The 21,350-nt window shown below is 43.1% G+C and overlaps 27 non-coding genes across 27 annotated transcripts; 11 read left to right on the top strand and 16 right to left on the bottom strand.

The window, feature by feature from the left end:
- Positions 1 to 3,079: 3,079 nt before the first annotated feature.
- Positions 3,080 to 3,151, top strand: trnam-cau (transfer RNA methionine (anticodon CAU)). The gene has a single exon. It is a non-coding gene; the product is annotated as a tRNA-Met (tRNA).
- A 965-nt stretch (positions 3,152 to 4,116) lies between these two features.
- On the bottom strand, positions 4,117 to 4,198 carry trnal-aag (transfer RNA leucine (anticodon AAG)). The gene has a single exon. It is a non-coding gene; the product is annotated as a tRNA-Leu (tRNA).
- A 587-nt stretch (positions 4,199 to 4,785) lies between these two features.
- trnal-aag (transfer RNA leucine (anticodon AAG)) lies at positions 4,786 to 4,867 on the bottom strand. Its single transcript has one exon. It is a non-coding gene; the product is annotated as a tRNA-Leu (tRNA).
- A 661-nt stretch (positions 4,868 to 5,528) lies between these two features.
- On the bottom strand, positions 5,529 to 5,610 carry trnal-aag (transfer RNA leucine (anticodon AAG)). The gene has a single exon. It is a non-coding gene; the product is annotated as a tRNA-Leu (tRNA).
- Positions 5,611 to 6,203: 593 nt separating this feature from the next.
- Positions 6,204 to 6,285, bottom strand: trnal-aag (transfer RNA leucine (anticodon AAG)). Its single transcript has one exon. It is a non-coding gene; the product is annotated as a tRNA-Leu (tRNA).
- A 204-nt stretch (positions 6,286 to 6,489) lies between these two features.
- On the top strand, positions 6,490 to 6,561 carry trnam-cau (transfer RNA methionine (anticodon CAU)). Its single transcript has one exon. It is a non-coding gene; the product is annotated as a tRNA-Met (tRNA).
- Positions 6,562 to 6,743: 182 nt separating this feature from the next.
- On the top strand, positions 6,744 to 6,815 carry trnam-cau (transfer RNA methionine (anticodon CAU)). Its single transcript has one exon. It is a non-coding gene; the product is annotated as a tRNA-Met (tRNA).
- Positions 6,816 to 7,710: 895 nt separating this feature from the next.
- Positions 7,711 to 7,792, bottom strand: trnal-aag (transfer RNA leucine (anticodon AAG)). The gene has a single exon. It is a non-coding gene; the product is annotated as a tRNA-Leu (tRNA).
- Positions 7,793 to 8,250: 458 nt separating this feature from the next.
- On the top strand, positions 8,251 to 8,322 carry trnam-cau (transfer RNA methionine (anticodon CAU)). Its single transcript has one exon. It is a non-coding gene; the product is annotated as a tRNA-Met (tRNA).
- Positions 8,323 to 9,304: 982 nt separating this feature from the next.
- trnal-aag (transfer RNA leucine (anticodon AAG)) lies at positions 9,305 to 9,386 on the bottom strand. The gene has a single exon. It is a non-coding gene; the product is annotated as a tRNA-Leu (tRNA).
- A 661-nt stretch (positions 9,387 to 10,047) lies between these two features.
- trnal-aag (transfer RNA leucine (anticodon AAG)) lies at positions 10,048 to 10,129 on the bottom strand. The gene has a single exon. It is a non-coding gene; the product is annotated as a tRNA-Leu (tRNA).
- A 593-nt stretch (positions 10,130 to 10,722) lies between these two features.
- On the bottom strand, positions 10,723 to 10,804 carry trnal-aag (transfer RNA leucine (anticodon AAG)). The gene has a single exon. It is a non-coding gene; the product is annotated as a tRNA-Leu (tRNA).
- A 204-nt stretch (positions 10,805 to 11,008) lies between these two features.
- trnam-cau (transfer RNA methionine (anticodon CAU)) lies at positions 11,009 to 11,080 on the top strand. Its single transcript has one exon. It is a non-coding gene; the product is annotated as a tRNA-Met (tRNA).
- A 182-nt stretch (positions 11,081 to 11,262) lies between these two features.
- trnam-cau (transfer RNA methionine (anticodon CAU)) lies at positions 11,263 to 11,334 on the top strand. Its single transcript has one exon. It is a non-coding gene; the product is annotated as a tRNA-Met (tRNA).
- Positions 11,335 to 12,695: 1,361 nt separating this feature from the next.
- Positions 12,696 to 12,777, bottom strand: trnal-aag (transfer RNA leucine (anticodon AAG)). Its single transcript has one exon. It is a non-coding gene; the product is annotated as a tRNA-Leu (tRNA).
- A 661-nt stretch (positions 12,778 to 13,438) lies between these two features.
- Positions 13,439 to 13,520, bottom strand: trnal-aag (transfer RNA leucine (anticodon AAG)). Its single transcript has one exon. It is a non-coding gene; the product is annotated as a tRNA-Leu (tRNA).
- A 593-nt stretch (positions 13,521 to 14,113) lies between these two features.
- trnal-aag (transfer RNA leucine (anticodon AAG)) lies at positions 14,114 to 14,195 on the bottom strand. Its single transcript has one exon. It is a non-coding gene; the product is annotated as a tRNA-Leu (tRNA).
- A 204-nt stretch (positions 14,196 to 14,399) lies between these two features.
- trnam-cau (transfer RNA methionine (anticodon CAU)) lies at positions 14,400 to 14,471 on the top strand. Its single transcript has one exon. It is a non-coding gene; the product is annotated as a tRNA-Met (tRNA).
- Positions 14,472 to 14,653: 182 nt separating this feature from the next.
- On the top strand, positions 14,654 to 14,725 carry trnam-cau (transfer RNA methionine (anticodon CAU)). Its single transcript has one exon. It is a non-coding gene; the product is annotated as a tRNA-Met (tRNA).
- Positions 14,726 to 15,622: 897 nt separating this feature from the next.
- Positions 15,623 to 15,704, bottom strand: trnal-aag (transfer RNA leucine (anticodon AAG)). Its single transcript has one exon. It is a non-coding gene; the product is annotated as a tRNA-Leu (tRNA).
- Positions 15,705 to 15,908: 204 nt separating this feature from the next.
- On the top strand, positions 15,909 to 15,980 carry trnam-cau (transfer RNA methionine (anticodon CAU)). Its single transcript has one exon. It is a non-coding gene; the product is annotated as a tRNA-Met (tRNA).
- Positions 15,981 to 16,162: 182 nt separating this feature from the next.
- trnam-cau (transfer RNA methionine (anticodon CAU)) lies at positions 16,163 to 16,234 on the top strand. Its single transcript has one exon. It is a non-coding gene; the product is annotated as a tRNA-Met (tRNA).
- A 982-nt stretch (positions 16,235 to 17,216) lies between these two features.
- On the bottom strand, positions 17,217 to 17,298 carry trnal-aag (transfer RNA leucine (anticodon AAG)). The gene has a single exon. It is a non-coding gene; the product is annotated as a tRNA-Leu (tRNA).
- A 661-nt stretch (positions 17,299 to 17,959) lies between these two features.
- On the bottom strand, positions 17,960 to 18,041 carry trnal-aag (transfer RNA leucine (anticodon AAG)). The gene has a single exon. It is a non-coding gene; the product is annotated as a tRNA-Leu (tRNA).
- Positions 18,042 to 18,620: 579 nt separating this feature from the next.
- On the bottom strand, positions 18,621 to 18,702 carry trnal-aag (transfer RNA leucine (anticodon AAG)). Its single transcript is given in 2 exon segments — positions 18,621 to 18,655; positions 18,665 to 18,702. It is a non-coding gene; the product is annotated as a tRNA-Leu (tRNA).
- Positions 18,703 to 18,906: 204 nt separating this feature from the next.
- trnam-cau (transfer RNA methionine (anticodon CAU)) lies at positions 18,907 to 18,978 on the top strand. The gene has a single exon. It is a non-coding gene; the product is annotated as a tRNA-Met (tRNA).
- Positions 18,979 to 19,263: 285 nt separating this feature from the next.
- On the bottom strand, positions 19,264 to 19,345 carry trnal-uag (transfer RNA leucine (anticodon UAG)). The gene has a single exon. It is a non-coding gene; the product is annotated as a tRNA-Leu (tRNA).
- Positions 19,346 to 21,350: the final 2,005 nt, after the last annotated feature.

The following is a 21,350-nucleotide window of genomic DNA, read 5'->3' as shown; positions in this document are numbered from 1 at the left end:
AGATCTTTATGCAAAAAAATGGTATGTGAAGTTTATAATTTTTTTTCGTTATTTCTTTTTGTAATTGTCTGCCAACATCATCTCTTCAACAGACTAAACATGCCTGCATATTTAGTCCCAGCATATTTATAGAATATGGATGGCTGAATGGATATTTTCAACGCTAACAAAATACTGTTGGTTAAATCGCAGTTAAATTTAGTTTAAAACCAAAATCAATACTTCAATATCATCCTTTTTTGTCTAATACATACACATAGTGAACATAAAAACACATTCCACATAAATCACACATACAATCATAAATACATAAATAAAATCATATACAGTCAGCCCCCTGCTTACGAGCATCCCGATTTGCGAACATTCCGCCTTGCGAGCGTGGATCAGGGAGAATTTTGTCCTCCGCTTACGAGCAAACCTCTCGTCTTGCGAGCATTCCGACAAACCAGCCATTGAGTATGTAGAAATGTTCTCGCCTAACTGAGTCAATATATTCAGCAGTTGCGTCATCTACAATCATTAATAGATACTTATGGCGGTAACGTGAACGCTATTGGTCTTACAATCTCACACTGACTGTCTCACTCACGGTGTCTAAATATATTACCATTTAAGTGTAGTGTTTGTACAGCTAAAGGGAAAAACAGCTGACATGAAATTAAATGTGCCGATTGCAGGACAAAGAATTGTCATTGGTTTAAATGTGTGTTTTTTTTTTAATTAATTGTCAATACATTCCAACCGTTTAAAAAAAAGTGCGAATAATTATCAGTCAGTCAAGGAGACGCCAATATGCTATTGGTCGATTAAGGTCACCCGGTCTCACTCACGGAGATGCTATTGGCCGGCGTCACACGTCAATCACAGAAATGCCGATATGCTATTGGCCGAACGCCTTTATCTAGCTTGATGGGACAGGATGGAAGGAAGTAGACAAAATGAGTGAAAAACGGAATGTTTTGAAGACTTTGCAAACTTTATCTGTTAGACATAGCTTCTAAAATTACTAGCAGCGGTAAAGGAAGAAATAAGAGGATGATGTTTTAGTATCTCCGTGATTTGCACCATGACTGAAAGAGTTACTGTAACACTGTGAGACCAATAGCCTATATGCGTTGCCGTATTAACTCAAGAGGTTAATCTCTGCACCCTATTACGGGTGATGATAAAGCGCCATATAATGGTTGCTAGACAAGATTGCATGTCAGGTTAGTCGGCGATCTCCCGATATGCATTGGGACAGCGTCATTGTTGCAATTTTGTGAGTTGTAACCAAAGGTGAACTGACGCTCGAACAAGCCATAAGTGTGCTGCCTAGTAAATGCAACACACACAACCACCTCTCCGCTTCCACCGTGCTCAATTCACGTCGGGAAAAACAGTTGACATGAAATTAAGTGTGCCGATTGCAGGACAAAAAATCGTCACAGATTTAAATGTGTTTTAATCAATAAGATGTCAATACATTCCAACCGTTTAAAAAAAAAGTGCAAATAATTATCAGTCAGTCAAGGAGACGCCAATATGCTATTGGTCGATTAAGGTCACCCGGTCTCACTCACGGAGATGCTATTGGCCGGTGTCACACGTCAATCACAGAAGTGCCGATATGCTATTGGCCGAACGCCTTTATCTAGCTTGATGGCACAGCTGGTTGGGATGGAAGGAAGTAGAGAAAACCCTGACTGAAAAAGTTACTTTGACACTGTAAGACCAATAGCATATCTGATTTACCGTATTGACTTAGAGCATTCATCTCTGCTCATCTCTGCTTATCTCAGCACAAGTCACGTCTTTCCAAAGGTAAAAGTCATTTATCCTTTGTATTTGTTATTTAATGCAACTGTACAGTAGATTATGTCACTTAATATTAATTTATGTATACAGCGTGATGATTTTACCTAAGGCTTCTGCGCGCGTTGCACGCACTCACGAATTAACATGGGTTTGGATTGCCCGCTATACGAGCAATTCGAGATACGAGCGTAGCCGCTGAACGGATTAAGTTCGTAACCCGGGGGCCCACTGTATATTGTGTACTGTATACAACATTTACATATCACAAACTACCTCAAATTTTATACATTCTCTTATTCAATTTAGGGATATATAATTTTTTAAATATATTTTTTAACTGTTTTTACACACAACACCTCAAATAGATAGACACATTTGCTTACTGGTGGCTAGCAAAAAAAAAAAAAAAAAAACCTACCACACTACCTGCAGAACACTCGTGGCACTCTAAGAAATACGGTTGAATAGGGGAGAAGAAGTGGATAAAAGAAAGTTGGTCTCCACTTCAACCTCCAGGTCAGTGTGGTCTTAATAACCTCGTACATTAGACGTTGAACTCTTTCAAGAACACACTAGAGAACCGGGACTGAAGAGTACATAACCTTGGAAACCAGCAGTGGAGTGATACAGTGGAAACGTGCCGGGCCCAGAATCCAGGGGTCGATGGATCAAAACCATTCTCTGCTAGCAGTATTTGAGAACATCAATAAGGTTTTTGTGCGAAGGTCCAGCTTGTAGTTGTCTTGACACCTACAAGTCTACTATGTTTTGAACTATTCAAAGAGAATCTGTCTTGGAAAACCAACACTCATGGCAAGCTAAGAAATGTGGTTGAATGGGGAAGATGTGGAGAGGAAACTTTTGGTTTTAAGAAGTACCATCCGGTTATTAATGTATCAGTAGCCTTGTGTATAAGACGCTGGTTTCTTCAAAGACAACATGTCCCTTGTTAGGAAAAACTGTTTCATCAGTGAAAATTTGGAATTTATGTTTTATTGGTCTTTAAATGGCAGTGGTGGGATAGGAACCCACGCCTCATGAGAGACTGGAGACTTAATCTAGCGCCTTAGACCGCACAGCCACTCTACCTATGAAAAGGAACAGTCGTGGCAAGCTAAGAAATACGGTTGAATGGGGGAGAAGTGGATAAAAGAGAGTTGGTCTCCACTTCAATCTCCTGGTCGGTGCTTTCGGGTTAGCCTTGTGCATTAGACCTTGAACTCTTTCAAGAACACACCAGAGAACTGGAACTTTACAGTACATAACGCTGGCAAAAAGCAGCAGAGTGGCGCAGCGGAAGCGTGCTGGGCCCATAACCCAGAGGTCGATGGATCGAAACCATCCTCTGCTAGCAATGTTTGAGAACATAGGGAGGATTTTTGTGCGAAGCTCCAGGTTGTAGTTGTCTTGACACCCTTGTCACTTCTGTTTTGAGATTTTCAACAAGATTCTGTCGAGGAAGCTAAGCTAAGAAATGTGGTTGAATGTGGAGGATGTGGAGCATAAACCTTTGGTTTTAAGAAGTACCATGCGGTTATTGATGTGTCAGTAGCCTTGTGTATAAGATGCTGGTTTCTTCAAAGACAACATGTCCCTTGTTAGGAAGAACCTTTTCATCAGTGAAAATTTGGAATTTAGGTTTTATTGGTCTTTAAAAAGCAGTGGTGGGATAGGAACCCACGCCTCATGAAAGACTGGAGACTTAATTCAGCGCCTTAGACCGCACAGCCACTCTACCTATGAAAAGGAACAGTCGTGGCAAGCTAAGAAATACGGTTGAATGGGGGAGAAGAAGTAGATAAAAGAGAGTTGGTCTTCACTTCAATCTCCTGGTCAGTGCTTTCGGGTTAGCCTTGTGCATTAGACCTTGAACTCTTTCAAGAACATACCAGAGAACCGGAACTTTACAGTTCATAACCCTGACAACTAGCAGAAGAGGGGCGCAGCGGAAGCGTGCTGGGCCCATAACCCAGACTGTCAATGGATCAAAACCATCCTCTGCCAGCAGTATTTGAGAACATAGATGGTTTTCATTTGAAGCTCGAGATGGGAGTTGTCTTTACACCCTTTTGACTTATGTTTTAAACTCTTCAAAGAGAACCTGTCTAGGAAAACAAAGTCTTGGCAAGTTAAGAAATGTGGTTGAATGGGGAAGATATGCAGTGGAAACTTTTGGTTTTAAGAAGTACCATGCGATTATTGATGGTTCAGAAGCCTTGTTTATAAGATGCTGGTTTCTTCAAAGACAACATGTCCCTTATCAGGAACATTTATTTCATCTTTGATGATTTAGAATTTGTTTCAGTGGTCTTTAAATGGCAGTGGTAGGATTTGAACCCACGCCTCATGAGAGACTGGAGCCTTAATCCAGCGCCTTAGACCGCTCGGCCACACTACCTGCAAATCACCTGTGAAAAGGAACAGTCGTGGCAAGCTAAGAAATACGTTTGAATGGGGGAGAAGAAGTGGATAAAAGGGAGTTGGTCTCCACTTCAATCTCCTGGTTTGTGCTTTCGGATTATCCTTGTGCATTAGACCTTGAACTCTTTCAAGAACACACCAGAGAACCGGAACTTTACAGTACATAACCCTGGCAAACAGCAGCAGAGTGGCGCAGCGGAAGCGTGCTGGGCCCATAACCCAGAGGTCGATGGATCAAAGCCATCCTCTGCTAGCAGTATTTGAGAAGCTAGAGAAAGTTTCTGTGCAAAGCTCCTAGTTATAGTTGTTTTGACACCCTTGTCATTGATGTTTTGAAATTTTCAAAGAGAATTTGTCTAGGAAAACCATGGCAAGCTAAGAAATGTGGTTGAATGGGGAAGATGTGGAGCGTAAACTTTTGGTTTTAAGAAGTACTATCCAGTTATTGATGTGTCAGTAGCCTTTTGTATGAGATGCTGGTTTCTTCAAAGACAACATGTCCCTTGTTAAGAAGAACTGTTTCATCTGTGATAATTTGGAATTTATGTTTTATTGGTCTTTAAATGGCAGTGGTGGGATTTGAACCCACGTCTCATGAGAGACTGGAGCCTTAATCCAGCGCCTTAGACCGCTCGGCCACACTACCTGCAAATTACGTGTGAAAAGGAACAGTCGACGCAAGATAAGAAATACGGTTGAATGGGGGAGAAAAAGTGGATAAAAGAGAGTTTGTCTCGACTTCAAACTCCTGGTCAGTGCGTTCGAAATAGCCTTGTGCATTAGACAACATGTCCCTTGTTCTGAAGAACTGTTTCATCTTTCATAAAAGAGAGTTGGGAGTAAGCCTCGTGCATTAGACCTTGAACGCTTCCAAGAACACACTAGGAAATCAGAACTTTACAGTACATAACCCTGACAAACAGCAGCAGAGTGGCGCAGCGGAAGCGTGCTGGGCCCATGACCCAGAGATCGATGGATCGAAGCCATCCTCTGCTAGTAGTATTTGAGAAGCTAGAGAAAGATTCTGTGCGAAGCTCCAGGTTGTAGTTGTCTTGACACACATGTCATTGATGTTTTGAAATTTTCAAAGATAACCTGTCTAGGAAAACCACGGCAAGCTAATAAATGTGGTTGAATGGGGAAGATGTGGAGAGGAAATGTTTTGTTTTAAGAAGTACCATGCGGTTATTGTTGTTTCAGTAGCCTTGTGTAAAAGATGCTGGTTTCTTCAAAGACAACATGTCCCTTGTTAGGAAGAACTGTTTCATCTTTGATGTTTTGGACTTTATGTTTTGTTGGTCTGCAAATGGCAGTGGTGGGATTTGAACCCACGCCTCATGAGAGACTGGAGCCTTAATCCAGCGCCTTAGACCGCTCGGCCACACTACCTGCAAATCACCTGTGAAAAGGAACAGTCGTGGCAAGATAAGAAATACGTTTGAATGGGGGAGAAGAAGCGGAGAAAAGGGAGTTTGTCTCCACTTCAATCTCCTGGTCAGTGCTTTCGGATTAGCCTTGTGCATTAAACTTTGAACTCTTTCAAGAACACACTAGGAAATCAGAACTTTACAGTACATAACCCTGACAACCAGCAGCAGAGGGGCGCAGCGGAAGCGTGCTGGGCCCATAACCCATATGTCAATGGATCGAAACCGTCCTCTGGTAGCATTATTTGAGAACATAGATAAGGTTTTCGTGTGAAGCTTGAGATGGGAGTTGTCTTTACACCCTTTTGACTTATGTTTTAAACTCTTCAAAGAGAACCTGCCTAGGAAAACAAACAGTCTTGGCAAGTTAAGAAATGTGGTTGAATGGGGAAGATATGGAGAGTAAACTTCTGGTTTTAAGAGGTACCATGCTGTTATTGATGGTTCAGAAGCCTTGTTTATAAGATGCTCATTCTTCAAAGACAACATGTCCCTTATTAGGAACAACATTTTCATCTTTGATGATTTAGAATTCATGTTTCATTGGTCTTTAAATGGCAGTGGTGGGATTTGAACCCACGCCTCATGAGAGACTGGAGCCTTAATCCAGCGCCTTAGACCGCTCGGCCACACTACCTGCAAATCACCTGTGAAAAGGAACAGTCGTGGCAAGCTAAGAAATACGTTTGAATGGGGGAGAAGAAGTGGATAAAAGGGAGTTGGTCTCCACTTCAATCTCCTGGTCAGTGCTTTCGGATTAGCCTTGTGCATTAGACCTTGAACTCTTTCAAGAAGACACCAGAGAACCGGAACTTTACAGTACATAACCCTGGCAAACAGCAGCAGAGTGGCGCAGCGGAAGCGTGCTGGGCCCATAACCCAGAGGTCGATGGATCGAAACCATCCTCTGCTAGCAATATTTTAGAGCATAGGGAAGGTTTTTGTGCAAACCTCCAGGTTGTAGTTGTCTTGACACCCTTTCACTTCTGTTTTGAAATTTTCAACGAGAACCTGTCTCGGAACCTCGGACCTTCAACGTTTTCAAGAACACACCAAAGAACCGGAACTTTACAGTACATAATACTAGCAACCAGCAGCAGAGTGGCGCAGCGGAAGCGTGCTGGGCCCATAACCCAGAGGTCGATGGATCGAAACCGTCCTCTGCTAGCAATACTGTAGAACATAAGGAAGGTTTTTGTGCAAAGCTCCAGGTTGTAGTTTTCTTGACACCCTTGTCACTTCTGTTTTGAGATTTTCAACGAGATTCTGTCGAGGAAAACCATGGCAAGCTAATAAATGTGGTTGAATGGGGAAGATGTGGACAGTAAACTTTTGGTCTTAAGAAGTACCATCCAGGTATTAATGTATCAGTAGCCTTGTGTATAAGACGCTGGTTTCTTCAAAGACAAGATGCGCCTCATGAGAGACTGGAGCCTTAAACCAGCGCCTTAGACCGCTCGGCCACACTACCTGCAAATCACCTGTGAAAATGAACAGTCGTGGCAAGCTAAGAAATACGGTTGAATGGGGGGGAAAAAGTGGATAAAAGAGAGTTTGTCTCCACTTCAAACTCCTAGTCAGTGTCGTTCGAAATAGCCTTGTGCATTAGACCTTGAACTCTTTCAAGAACACACTAGGAAATCAGAACTTTACAGTACATAACCCTGACAACCAGCAGCAGAGGGGCGCAGCGGTAGCGTGCTGGGCCCATAACCCAGATGTCAATGGATCGAAACCGTCCTCTGGTAGCATTATTTGAGAACATAGATAAGGTTTTCGTGTGAAGCTCGAAATGGGAGTTGTCTTTACACCCTTTTGACTTTTTTAAACTCTTCAAAGAGAACCTGCCGAGGAAAACAAACAGTCTTGGCAAGTTAAGAAATGTGGTTGAATGGGGAAGATATGGAGAGTAAACTTTAGGTTTTAAGAGGTACCATACTGTTATTGATGGTTCAGAAGCCTTGTTTATAAGATGCTCATTCTTCAAAGACAACATGTCCCTTATTAGGAACAACATTTTCATCTTTGATGATTTAGAATTCATGTTTCATTGGTCTTTAAATGGCAGTGGTGGGATTTGAACCCACGCCTCATGAGAGACTGGAGCCTTAATCCAGCGCCTTAGACCGCTCGGCCACACTACCGGCAAATTACCTGTGAAAAGGAACAGTCGTGGCAAGCTAAGAAATACGTTTGAATGGGGGAGAAGAAGTGGATAAAAGGGAGTTGGTCTCCACTTCAATCTCCTGGTCAGTGCTTTCGGATTAGCCTTGTGCATTAGACCTTGAACTCTTTCAAGAAGACACCAGAGAACCGGAACTTTACAGTACATAACCCTGGCAAACAGCAGCAGAGTGGCGCAGCGGAAGCGTGCTGGGCCCATAACCTAGAGGTCGATGGATCGAAACCATCCTCTGCTAGCAATATTTTAGAACATAGGGAAGGTTTTTGTGCAAACCTCCAGGTTGTAGTTGTCTTGACACCCTTTCACTTCTGTTTTGAAATTTTCAACGAGAACCTGTCTCGGAACCTCGGACCTTCAACGTTTTCAAGAAGACACCAAAGAACCGGAACTTTACAGTACATAATTCTAGCAACCAGCAGCAGAGTGGCGCAGCGGAAGCGTGCTGGGCCCATAACCCAGAGGTCGATGGATCGAAACCGTCCTCTGCTAGCAATACTGTAGAACATAAGGAAGGTTTTTGTGCAAAGCTCCAGGTTGTAGTTTTCTTGACACCCTTGTCACTTCTGTTTTGAGATTTTCAACGAGATTCTGTCGAGGAAAACCATGGCAAGCTAAAAAATGTGGTTGAATGGGGAAGATGTGGACAGTAAACTTTTGGTCTTAAGAAGTACCATCCGGTTATTAATGTATCAGTAGCCTTGTGTATAAGACGCTGGTTTCTTCAAAGACAAGATGTGCCTTGTTAAGAAGAACAGTTTCATCAGTGAAAATTTGGAATTTATGTTTTATTGGTCTATAAAAGGCAGTTGTGGGATTTCAACCCACGCCTCATGAGAGACTGGAGCCTTAAACCAGCGCCTTAGACCGCTCGGCCACACTACCTGCAAATCACCTGTGAAAATGAACAGTGTTGGCAAGCTAAGAAATACGGTTGAATGGGGGAGAAGAAGTGGATAAAAGGGAGTTGGTCTCCACTTCAATCTCCTGGTTTGTGCTTTCGGATTATCCTTGTGCATTAGACCTTGAACTCTTTCAAGAAGACACCAGAGAACCGGAACTTTACAGTACATAACCCTGGCAAACAGCAGCAGAGTGGCGCAGCGGAAGCGTGCTGGGCCCATAACCCAGAGGTCGATGGATCGAAGCCATCCCCTCTGCTAGCAGTATTTGAGAAGCTAGAGAAAGTTTCTGTGCGAAGCTCCAGTTTGTACTTGTTTTGACACCCTTGTCATTGATGTTTTGAAATTTTCAAAGAGAACCTGTCTAGGAAAACCATGGCAAGCTAAGAAATGTGGTTGAATGGGGAAGATGTGGAGCGTAAACTTTTGGTTTTAAGAAGTACTATCCGGTTATGGATGTGTCAGTAGCCTTGTGTAAAAGATGCTGGTTTCTTCAAAGACAACATGTCCCTTGTTAAGAAGAACTGTTTCATCTGTGATAATTTGGAATTTATGTTTAATTGGTCCGTAAATGGCAGTGGTGGGATTTGAACCCACGTCTCATGAGAGACTGGAGCCTTAATCCAGCGCCTTAGACCGCTCGGCCACACTACCTGCAAATCACGTGTGAAAAGGAACAGTCGATGCAAGCTAAGAAATACGGTTGAATGGGGGAGAAAAAGTGGATAAAAGAGAGTTTGTCTCGACTTCAAACTCCTGGTCAGTGCGTTCGAAATAGCCTTGTGCATTAGACAACATGTCCCTTGTTCGAAAGAACTGTTTCATCTTTCATAAAAGGGAGTTGGGAGTAAGCCTCGTGCATTAGACCTTGAACGCTTCCAAGAACACACTAGGAAATCAGAACTTTACAGTACATAACCCTGACAACCAGCAGCAGAGTGGCGCAGCGGAAGCGTGCTGGGCCCATGACCCAGAGATCGATGGATCGAAGCCATCAACTGCTAGTATTATTTGAGAAGCTAGAGAAAGATTCTGAGCGAAGCTCCAGGTTGTAGTTGTCTTGACACCCTTGTCATTGATGTTTTGAAATTTTCAAAGAGAACCTGTCTAGGAAAACCACGGCAAGCTAATAAATGTGGTTGAATGGGGAAGATGTGGAGAGGAAATGTTTTGTTTTAAGAAGTACCATGCGGTTATTGTTGTTTCAGTAGCCTTGTGTAAAAGATGCTGGTTTCTTCAAAGACAACATGTCCCTTGTTAGGAAGAACTGTTTCATCTTTGATGTTTTGGACTTTATGTTTTGTTGGTCTACAAATGGCAGTGGTGGGATTTGAACCCACGCCTCATGAGAGAATGGAGCCTTAATCCAGCGCCTTAGACCGCTCGGCCACACTACCTGCAAATCACCTGTGAAAAGGAACAGTCGTGGCAAGCTAAGAAATACGTTTGAATGGGGGAGAAGAAGCGGAGAAAAGGGAGTTTGTCTCCACTTCAATCTCCTGGTCAGTGCTTTCGGATTAGCCTTGTACATTAAACTTTGAACTCTTTCAAGAACACACTAGGAAATCAGAACTTTACAGTACATAACCCTGACAACCAGCAGCAGAGGGGCGCAGCGGAAGCGTGCTGGGCCCATAACCCATATGTCAATGGATCGAAACCGTCCTCTGGTAGCATTATTTGAGAACATAGATAAGGTTTTCGTGTGAAGCTCGAGATGGGAGTTGTCTTTACACCCTTTTGACTTATGTTTTAAACTCTTCAAAGAGAACCTGCCTAGGAAAACAAACAGTCTTGGCAAGTTAAGAAATGTGGTTGAATGGGGAAGATATGGAGAGTAAACTTCTGGTTTTAAGAGGTACCATGCTGTTATTGATGGTTCAGAAGCCTTTTTTATAAGATGCTCATTCTTCAAAGACAACATGTCCCTTATTAGGAACAACATTTTCATCTTTGATGATTTAGAATTCATGTTTCATTGGTCTTTAAATGGCAGTGGTGGGATTTGAACCCACGCCTCATGAGAGACTGGAGCCTTAATCCAGCGCCTTAGACCGCTCGGCCACACTACCTGCAAATCACCTGTGAAAAGGAACAGTCGTGGCAAGCTAAGAAATACGTTTGAATGGGAGAGAAGAAGTGGATAAAAGGGAGTTGGTCTCCACTTCAATCTCCTGGTCAGTGCTTTCGGATTAGCCTTGTGCATTAGACCTTGAACTCTTTCAAGAAGACACCAGAGAACCGGAACTTTACAGTACATAACCCTGGCAAACAGCAGCAGAGTGGCGCAGCGGAAGCGTGCTGGGCCCATAACCCAGAGGTCGATGGATCGAAACCATCCTCTGCTAGCAATATTTTAGAGCATAGGGAAGGTTTTTGTGCAAACCTCCAGGTTGTAGTTGTCTTGACACCCTTTCACTTCTGTTTTGAAATTTTCAACGAGAACCTGTCTCGGAACCTCGGACCTTCAACGTTTTCAAGAACACACCAAAGAACCGGAACTTTACAGTACATAATACTAGCAACCAGCAGCAGAGTGGCGCAGCGGAAGCGTGCTGGGCCCATAACCCAGAGGTCGATGGATCGAAACCGTCCTCTGCTAGCAATACTGTAGAACATAAGGAAGGTTTTTGTGCAAAGCTCCAGGTTGTAGTTTTCTTGACACCCTTGTCACTTCTGTTTTGAGATTTTCAACGAGATTCTGTCGAGGAAAACCATGGCAAGCTAATAAATGTGGTTGAATGGGGAAGATGTGGACAGTAAACTTTTGGTCTTAAGAAGTACCATCCGGTTATTAATGTATCAGTAGCCTTGTGTATAAGACGCTGGTTTCTTCAAAGACAAGATGCGCCTCATGAGAGACTGGAGCCTTAAACCAGCGCCTTAGACCGCTCGGCCACACTACCTGCAAATCACCTGTGAAAATGAACAGTCGTGGCAAGCTAAGAAATACGGTTGAATGGGGGGGAAAAAGTGGATAAAAGAGAGTTTGTCTCCACTTCAAACTCCTAGTCAGTGTCGTTCGAAATAGCCTTGTGCATTAGACCTTGAACTCTTTCAAGAACACACTAGGAAATCAGAACTTTACAGTACATAACCCTGACAACCAGCAGCAGAGGGGCGCAGCGGTACAGCGGGCGCAACTTTTGGTCTTAAGAAGTACCATCCGGTTATTAATGTATCAGTAGCCTTGTGTATAAGACGCTGGTTTCTTCAAAGACAAGATGTGCCTTGTTAAGAAGAACAGTTTCATCAGTGAAAATTTGGAATTTATGTTTTATTGGTCTATAAAAGGCAGTTGTGGGATTTCAACCCACGCCTCATGAGAGACTGGAGCCTTAAACCAGCGCCTTAGACCGCTCGGCCACACTACCTGCAAATCACCTGTGAAAATGAACAGTGTTGGCAAGCTAAGAAATACGGTTGAATGGGGGAGAAGAAGTGGATAAAAGGGAGTTGGTCTCCACTTCAATCTCCTGGTTTGTGCTTTCGGATTATCCTTGTGCATTAGACCTTGAACTCTTTCAAGAAGACACCAGAGAACCGGAACTTTACAGTACATAACCCTGGCAAACAGCAGCAGAGTGGCGCAGCGGAAGCGTGCTGGGCCCATAACCCAGAGGTCGATGGATCGAAGCCATCCCCTCTGCTAGCAGTATTTGAGAAGCTAGAGAAAGTTTCTGTGCGAAGCTCCAGTTTGTACTTGTTTTGACACCCTTGTCATTGATGTTTTGAAATTTTCAAAGAGAACCTGTCTAGGAAAACCATGGCAAGCTAAGAAATGTGGTTGAATGGGGAAGATGTGGAGCGTAAACTTTTGGTTTTAAGAAGTACTATCCGGTTATGGATGTGTCAGTAGCCTTGTGTAAAAGATGCTGGTTTCTTCAAAGACAACATGTCCCTTGTTAAGAAGAACTGTTTCATCTGTGATAATTTGGAATTTATGTTTAATTGGTCCGTAAATGGCAGTGGTGGGATTTGAACCCACGTCTCATGAGAGACTGGAGCCTTAATCCAGCGCCTTAGACCGCTCGGCCACACTACCTGCAAATCACGTGTGAAAAGGAACAGTCGACGCAAGCTAAGAAATACGGTTGAATGGGGGAGAAAAAGTGGATAAAAGAGAGTTTGTCTCGACTTCAAACTCCTGGTCAGTGCGTTCGAAATAGCCTTGTGCATTAGACAACATGTCCCTTGTTCGAAAGAACTGTTTCATCTTTCATAAAAGGGAGTTGGGAGTAAGCCTCGTGCATTAGACCTTGAACGCTTCCAAGAACACACTAGGAAATCAGAACTTTACAGTACATAACCCTGACAACCAGCAGCAGAGTGGCGCAGCGGAAGCGTGCTGGGCCCATGACCCAGAGATCGATGGATCGAAGCCATCAACTGCTAGTATTATTTGAGAAGCTAGAGAAAGATTCTGAGCGAAGCTCCAGGTTGTAGTTGTCTTGACACCCTTGTCATTGATGTTTTGAAATTTTCAAAGAGAACCTGTCTAGGAAAACCACGGCAAGCTAATAAATGTGGTTGAATGGGGAAGATGTGGAGAGGAAATGTTTTGTTTTAAGAAGTACCATGCGGTTATTGTTGTTTCAGTAGCCTTGTGTAAAAGATGCTGGTTTCTTCAAAGACAACATGTCCCTTGTTAGGAAGAACTGTTTCATCTTTGATGTTTTGGACTTTATGTTTTGTTGGTCTACAAATGGCAGTGGTGGGATTTGAACCCACGCCTCATGAGAGAATGGAGCCTTAATCCAGCGCCTTAGACCGCTCGGCCACACTACCTGCAAATCACCTGTGAAAAGGAACAGTCGTGGCAAGCTAAGAAATACGTTTGAATGGGGGAGAAGAAGCGGAGAAAAGGGAGTTTGTCTCCACTTCAATCTCCTGGTCAGTGCTTTCGGATTAGCCTTGTACATTAAACTTTGAACTCTTTCAAGAACACACTAGGAAATCAGAACTTTACAGTACATAACCCTGACAACCAGCAGCAGAGGGGCGCAGCGGAAGCGTGCTGGGCCCATAACCCATATGTCAATGGATCGAAACCGTCCTCTGGTAGCATTATTTGAGAACATAGATAAGGTTTTCGTGTGAAGCTCGAGATGGGAGTTGTCTTTACACCCTTTTGACTTATGTTTTAAACTCTTCAAAGAGAACCTGCCTAGGAAAACAAACAGTCTTGGCAAGTTAAGAAATGTGGTTGAATGGGGAAGATATGGAGAGTAAACTTCTGGTTTTAAGAGGTACCATGCTGTTATTGATGGTTCAGAAGCCTTTTTTATAAGATGCTCATTCTTCAAAGACAACATGTCCCTTATTAGGAACAACATTTTCATCTTTGATGATTTAGAATTCATGTTTCATTGGTCTTTAAATGGCAGTGGTGGGATTTGAACCCACGCCTCATGAGAGACTGGAGCCTTAATCCAGCGCCTTAGACCGCTCGGCCACACTACCTGCAAATCACCTGTGAAAAGGAACAGTCGTGGCAAGCTAAGAAATACGTTTGAATGGGAGAGAAGAAGTGGATAAAAGGGAGTTGGTCTCCACTTCAATCTCCTGGTCAGTGCTTTCGGATTAGCCTTGTGCATTAGACCTTGAACTCTTTCAAGAAGACACCAGAGAACCGGAACTTTACAGTACATAACCCTGGCAAACAGCAGCAGAGTGGCGCAGCGGAAGCGTGCTGGGCCCATAACCCAGAGGTCGATGGATCGAAACCATCCTCTGCTAGCAATATTTTAGAGCATAGGGAAGGTTTTTGTGCAAACCTCCAGGTTGTAGTTGTCTTGACACCCTTTCACTTCTGTTTTGAAATTTTCAACGAGAACCTGTCTCGGAACCTCGGACCTTCAACGTTTTCAAGAACACACCAAAGAACCGGAACTTTACAGTACATAATACTAGCAACCAGCAGCAGAGTGGCGCAGCGGAAGCGTGCTGGGCCCATAACCCAGAGGTCGATGGATCGAAACCGTCCTCTGCTAGCAATACTGTAGAACATAAGGAAGGTTTTTGTGCAAAGCTCCAGGTTGTAGTTTTCTTGACACCCTTGTCACTTCTGTTTTGAGATTTTCAACGAGATTCTGTCGAGGAAAACCATGGCAAGCTAATAAATGTGGTTGAATGGGGAAGATGTGGACAGTAAACTTTTGGTCTTAAGAAGTACCATCCGGTTATTAATGTATCAGTAGCCTTGTGTATAAGACGCTGGTTTCTTCAAAGACAAGATGCGCCTCATGAGAGACTGGAGCCTTAATCCAGCGCCTTAGACCGCTCGGCCACACTACCTGCAAATCACCTGTGAAAAGGAACAGTCGTGGCAAGCTAAGAAATACGTTTGAATGGGGGAGAAGAAGCGGAGAAAAGGGAGTTTGTCTCCACTTCAATCTCCTGGTCAGTGCTTTCGGATTAGCCTTGTGCATTAAACTTTGAACTCTTTCAAGAACACACTAGGAAATCAGAACTTTACAGTACATAACCCTGACAACCAGCAGCAGAGGGGCGCAGCGGAAGCGTGCTGGGCCCATAACCCATATGTCAATGGATCGAAACCGTCCTCTGGTAGCATTATTTGAGAACATAGATAAGGTTTTCGTGTGAAGCTCGAGATGGGAGTTGTCTTTACACCCTTTTGACTTATGTTTTAAACTCTTCAAAGAGAACCTGCCTAGGAAAACAAACAGTCTTGGCAAGTTAAGAAATGTGGTTGAATGGGGAAGATATGGAGAGTAAACTTCTGGTTTTAAGAGGTACCATGCTGTTATTGATGGTTCAGAAGCCTTGTTTATAAGATGCTCATTCTTCAAAGACAACATGTCCCTTATTAGGAACAACATTTTCATCTTTGATGATTTAGAATTCATGTTTCATTGGTCTTTAAATGGCAGTGGTGGGATTTGAACCCACGCCTCATGAGAGACTGGAGCCTTAATCCAGCGCCTTAGACCGCTCGGCCACACTACCTGCAAATCACCTGTGAAAAGGAACAGTCGTGGCAAGCTAAGAAATACGTTTGAATGGGGGAGAAGAAGTGGATAAAAGGGAGTTGGTCTCCACTTCAATCTCCTGGTCAGTGCTTTCGGATTAGCCTTGTGCATTAGACCTTGAACTCTTTCAAGAAGACACCAGAGAACCGGAACTTTACAGTACATAACCCTGGCAAACAGCAGCAGAGTGGCGCAGCGGAAGCGTGCTGGGCCCATAACCCAGAGGTCGATGGATCGAAACCATCCTCTGCTAGCAATATTTTTGAACATAGGGAAGGTTTTTGTGCAAACCTCCAGGTTGTAGTTGTCTTGACACCCTTTCACTTCTGTTTTGAAATTTTCAACGAGAACCTGTCTCGGAACCTCGGACCTTCAACGTTTTCAAGAACACACCAAAGAACCGGAACTTTACAGTACATAATACTAGCAACCAGCAGCAGAGTGGCGCAGCGGAAGCGTGCTGGGCCCATAACCCAGAGGTCGATGGATCGAAACCGTCCTCTGCTAGCAATACTGTAGAACATAAGGAAGGTTTTTGTGCAAAGCTCCAGGTTGTAGTTTTCTTGACACCCTTGTCACTTCTGTTTTGAGATTTTCAACGAGATTCTGTCGAGGAAAACCATGGCAAGCTAAAAAATGTGGTTGAATGGGGAAGATGTGGACAGTAAACTTTTGGTCTTAAGAAGTACCATCCGGTTATTAATGTATCAGTAGCCTTGTGTATAAGACGCTGGTTTCTTCAAAGACAAGATGTGCCTTGTTAAGAAGAACAGTTTCATCAGTGAAAATTTGGAATTTATGTTTTATTGGTCTATAAAAGGCAGTTGTGGGATTTCAACCCACGCCTCATGAGAGACTGGAGCCTTAATCCAGCGCCTTAGACCGCTCGGCCACACTACCTGCAAATCACCTGTGAAAATGAACAGTGTTGGCAAGCTAAGAAATACGGTTGAATGGGGGAGAAGAAGTGGATAAAAGGGAGTTGGTCTCCACTTCAATCTCCTGGTTTGTGCTTTCGGATTATCCTTGTGCATTAGACCTTGAACTCTTTCAAGAAGACACCAGAGAACCGGAACTTTACAGTACATAACCCTGGCAAACAGCAGCAGAGTGGCGCAGCGGAAGCGTGCTGGGCCCATAACCCAGAGGTCGATGGATCGAAGCCATCCCCTCTGCTAGCAGTATTTGAGAAGCTAGAGAAAGTTTCTGTGCGAAGCTCCAGTTTGTACTTGTTTTGACACCCTTGTCATTGATGTTTTGAAATTTTCAAAGAGAACCTGTCTAGGAAAACCATGGCAAGCTAAGAAATGTGGTTGAATGGGGAAGATGTGGAGCGTAAACTTTTGGTTTTAAGAAGTACTATCCGGTTATGGATGTGTCAGTAGCCTTGTGTAAAAGATGCTGGTTTCTTCAAAGACAACATGTCCCTTGTTAAGAAGAACTGTTTCATCTGTGATAATTTGGAATTTATGTTTAATTGGTCTGTAAATGGCAGTGGTGGGATTTGAACCCACGTCTCATGAGAGACTGGAGCCTTAATCCAGCGCCTTAGACCGCTCGGCCACACTACCTGCAAATCACGTGTGAAAAGGAACAGTCGACGCAAGCTAAGAAATACGGTTAAATGGGGGAGAAAAAGTGGATAAAAGAGAGTTTGTCTCGACTTCAAACTCCTGGTCAGTGCGTTCGAAATAGCCTTGTGCATTAGACAACATGTCCCTTGTTCGAAAGAACTGTTTCATCTTTCATAAAAGGGAGTTGGGAGTAAGCCTCGTGCATTAGACCTTGAACGCTTCCAAGAACACACTAGGAAATCAGAACTTTACAGTACATAACCCTGACAACCAGCAGCAGAGTGGCGCAGCGGAAGCGTGCTGGGCCCATGACCCAGAGATCGATGGATCGAAGCCATCAACTGCTAGTATTATTTGAGAAGCTAGAGAAAGATTCTGAGCGAAGCTCCAGGTTGTAGTTGTCTTGACACCCTTGTCATTGATGTTTTGAAATTTTCAAAGAGAACCTGTCTAGGAAAACCACGGCAAGCTAATAAATGTGGTTGAATGGGGAAGATGTGGAGAGGAAATGTTTTGTTTTAAGAAGTACCATGCGGTTATTGTTGTTTCAGTAGCCTTGTGTTAAAGATGCTGGTTTCTTCAAAGACAACATGTCCCTTGTTAGGAAGAACTGTTTCATCTTTGATGTTTTGGACTTTATGTTTTGTTGGTCTGCAAATGGCAGTGGTGGGATTTGAACCCACGCCTCATGAGAGACTGGAGCCTTAATCCAGCGCCTTAGACCGCTCGGCCACACTACCTGCAAATCACCTGTGAAAAGGAACAGTCGTGGCAAGCTAAGAAATACGTTTGAATGGGGGAGAAGAAGCGGAGAAAAGGGAGTTTGTCTCCACTTCAATCTCCTGGTCAGTGCTTTCGGATTAGCCTTGTGCATTAAACTTTGAACTCTTTCAAGAACACACTAGGAAATCAGAACTTTACAGTACATAACCCTGACAACCAGCAGCAGAGGGGCGCAGCGGAAGCGTGCTGGGCCCATAACCCATATGTCAATGGATCGAAACCGTCCTCTGGTAGCATTATTTGAGAACATAGATAAGGTTTTCGTGTGAAGCTCGAGATGGGAGTTGTCTTTACACCCTTTTGACTTATGTTTTAAACTCTTCAAAGAGAACCTGCCTAGGAAAACAAACAGTCTTGGCAAGTTAAGAAATGTGGTTGAATGGGGAAGATATGGAGAGTAAACTTCTGGTTATAAGAGGTACCATGCGGTTATTGATGGTTCAGAAGCCTTTTTTATAAGATGCTGGTTTCTTCCTTATTAGGAATAACTATTCCATCTTTGATGATTTAGAATTCATGTTTCATTGGTCTTTAAATGGCAGTGGTGGGATTTGAACCCACGCCTCATGAGAGAATGGAGCCTTAATCAAGCACCTTAGACCGCTCGGCCACACTACCTGCAAATCACCTCTGAAAAGGAACAGTTGTGGCTAGCTAAGAAATACGTTTGAATGGGGGGGAAGAAGTGGATAAAAGGGAGTTGGTCTCCACTTTAATCTCCTGGTCAGTGCTTTCGGATTAGCCTTGTGCATTAGACCTTGAACTCTTTGAAGAAGACACCAGAGAACCGGAACTTTACAGTACATAACCCTAGCAAACAGCAGCAGAGTGGCGCAGCGGAAGCGTGCTGGGCCCATAACCCAGAGGTCGATGGATCGAAACCATCCTCTGCTAGCAATATTTTAGAACATAGGGAAGGTTTTTGTGCAAACCTCCAGGTTGTAGTCGTCTTGACACCCTTGTGACTTACGTTTTGAAATTCTCAAAGAGATTATGGAAAGCTAAGAAATATGGTTGAATGGGCAAGATGTGCAGAGTAAACTTTTGGTTTTAAGAAGTACCATCCAGTCATAGCCTTGTGTTTAAGGTGCTGTTTTCTTCAAAGACAACATGTCACTTGTTAGGAAGAACTGCTTAATCTGCAAAAAATCTGCAAATAATATTTTAATTTTGTTTGCATGGCAGTGGTGGGATTTGAACCCACGCCTCCTGAGAGACTGGAGCCTAAATCCAGCGCCTTTGACCGCTCGGCCACACTACCTGCACAATGCATGTGAACAGGCACACTCGTGCCAAGATAAGAAATACGGTTGAATGGGGGAGAAGAAATGGATAAAAGAGAGTTGGTCTTCACTTCAACCTCCTGGTCAGTGCGGTCTTAATAGCCTTGTGCATTAGATGTTGAACTCTTTCAAGAACACATTAGAGAACTGGAATGAGAACTGGAATGGTTACATTAAGGCGGTAAAGGAAGAAGTAAGAGGATGATGACAATAGAAACCAAGCAGGAGATAATACAGGAGATAAAACAAAAATACGAAGGAGGTGCACGCATAGTTATCCTTGCTCGTGAGTATGGACGGAACCGCTCGGCAATCTTTTAAGAGCAAGACTTTCCTTGCCGGGGACGGACCTCAATCGACAACAAAATGGAGAGGCTTCTTCTATTATGGATTAAAGAGAAGGAAATCGCCGGTGATATGGTTTAGTTTGAGAAAAGTTCTTGTTTAAGAAAATAAATAAATTCTGCAGGTTGGTCTCTGCTCACCTCCGTCTCCACTCAGCTCAAGTTATGTCGCCCCAGAGGACAATGTCATTTATCCTTTGTATATCCATGTTAATTAAATTGACTGTACAGTAGTTTATGGTACTAATTTTAAATGTGTGTGTAAATTCATGATGGTTTCAACTATGATTTCACCACGCGTTGTCAGTCAATGTGTACGTACAATTGACCTCGCTTTGCTACATCAACGAAGTCATCTGCTCACGCATAACACGGTAACGCTGATATGCTATTGCTCTTACAACGTCAAGGCAGTCACGGAAATGCCGATATGCTATTGGTCGAACGCCTTCATCTAGCTTGCTGGCTCAGCTGGTCGGGATGGAAGGAAGGAAAGAAAATCAGTCAAAAACGGAAGGAAGGAATGTCGTTAAGACTTTGCAAACTTTATCTGTTAGACATGGCTTCTTAAATTGCTAGTGGCGGAAGGAAGAAGTAAGAGGATGATGACAATAGAAACGAAGCAGGAGATAATAAAAAAATACGAAGGAGGCGCACGCATAGTTAACCTTGCTAGTGAGTACGGCCGTAACCGCACGGCAATCTTCTAAGGGCAAGACTTCGCCGCTGATATGTTCTAGTTTGAGAAAAGTTCTTGTTTAAGAAAATAAATAAATAAATTCTGCGGGTTGGTCTCTGCTCCCCTCCGCCTTCACCCAGCTCAGTCACGTCGCCCCAAAGGTAAATGTCATTTTTCCTTTGTCTATGTTATTTAATTTAACTGTACAGTAGATTATGTTACTCATTTTTAATATGTGTAAAAAGTCATTATGTTTTTACCTAAGGTTTTTGCACGCGTTGCACGCATTCACTAATTAACATAGGTTTGGATTGCCCGTCATACGAGCAGTTCAAGTTACGAGCGTAGCCGCTGAACAGATTAAGTTCGTAACACGGGGGCGCACTGTGTGTGTGTGTGTGTGTGTGTGTGTGTGTGTGTGTGTGTGTGTGTGTGTGTATATATATATATATATATATATATATATATATATATATATATATATATATATATATATATATATATATATATATATATATATATATATATATATATATATATATCGAGCTCAGAGAACACATACTGCTTTAAAACAATCACTTGTCCAACGCATGAACTCATCGAACTGTGTCAAAAGAAAAAACTCGCCAAACTGTGTTTTATAAGTGCGTCCGTGAACACGATGCAACCACTGGACTGATCCAAATCGCACAATTGCTTCACTGCCTTGTGAGCATGTTATCACTCCCAACATTCCAATAATTCACACATTGCAGATATTTTTTCCATAATTCCATATTTTTCGAACCAATCCAACATTAATTTCCAATGGGAAACAGTCTCATTCGTTGTCAATTAGAAATGTATATATGTCATTCCCAATGCGAGACAGTCCCATTCGTTCTCAATTGAAATAATGTCTGTGACATAACAAAAGGCTATTTGGTATAGTGGTTAAAGTACTGGACCAGTCCGTGAGGA

The sequence above is a fragment of the Hippichthys cyanospilos genome, chromosome 13 (assembly GCF_059441005.1).
Source record: "Hippichthys cyanospilos isolate Australia breed blue-spotted pipefish chromosome 13, RoL_Hcya_1.0, whole genome shotgun sequence".
Taxonomy (NCBI): Eukaryota; Metazoa; Chordata; class Actinopteri; order Syngnathiformes; family Syngnathidae; genus Hippichthys; species Hippichthys cyanospilos.
Note: the sequence above shows the minus strand (reverse complement) of the source record. Positions and strands in the feature narration are given on the sequence as shown.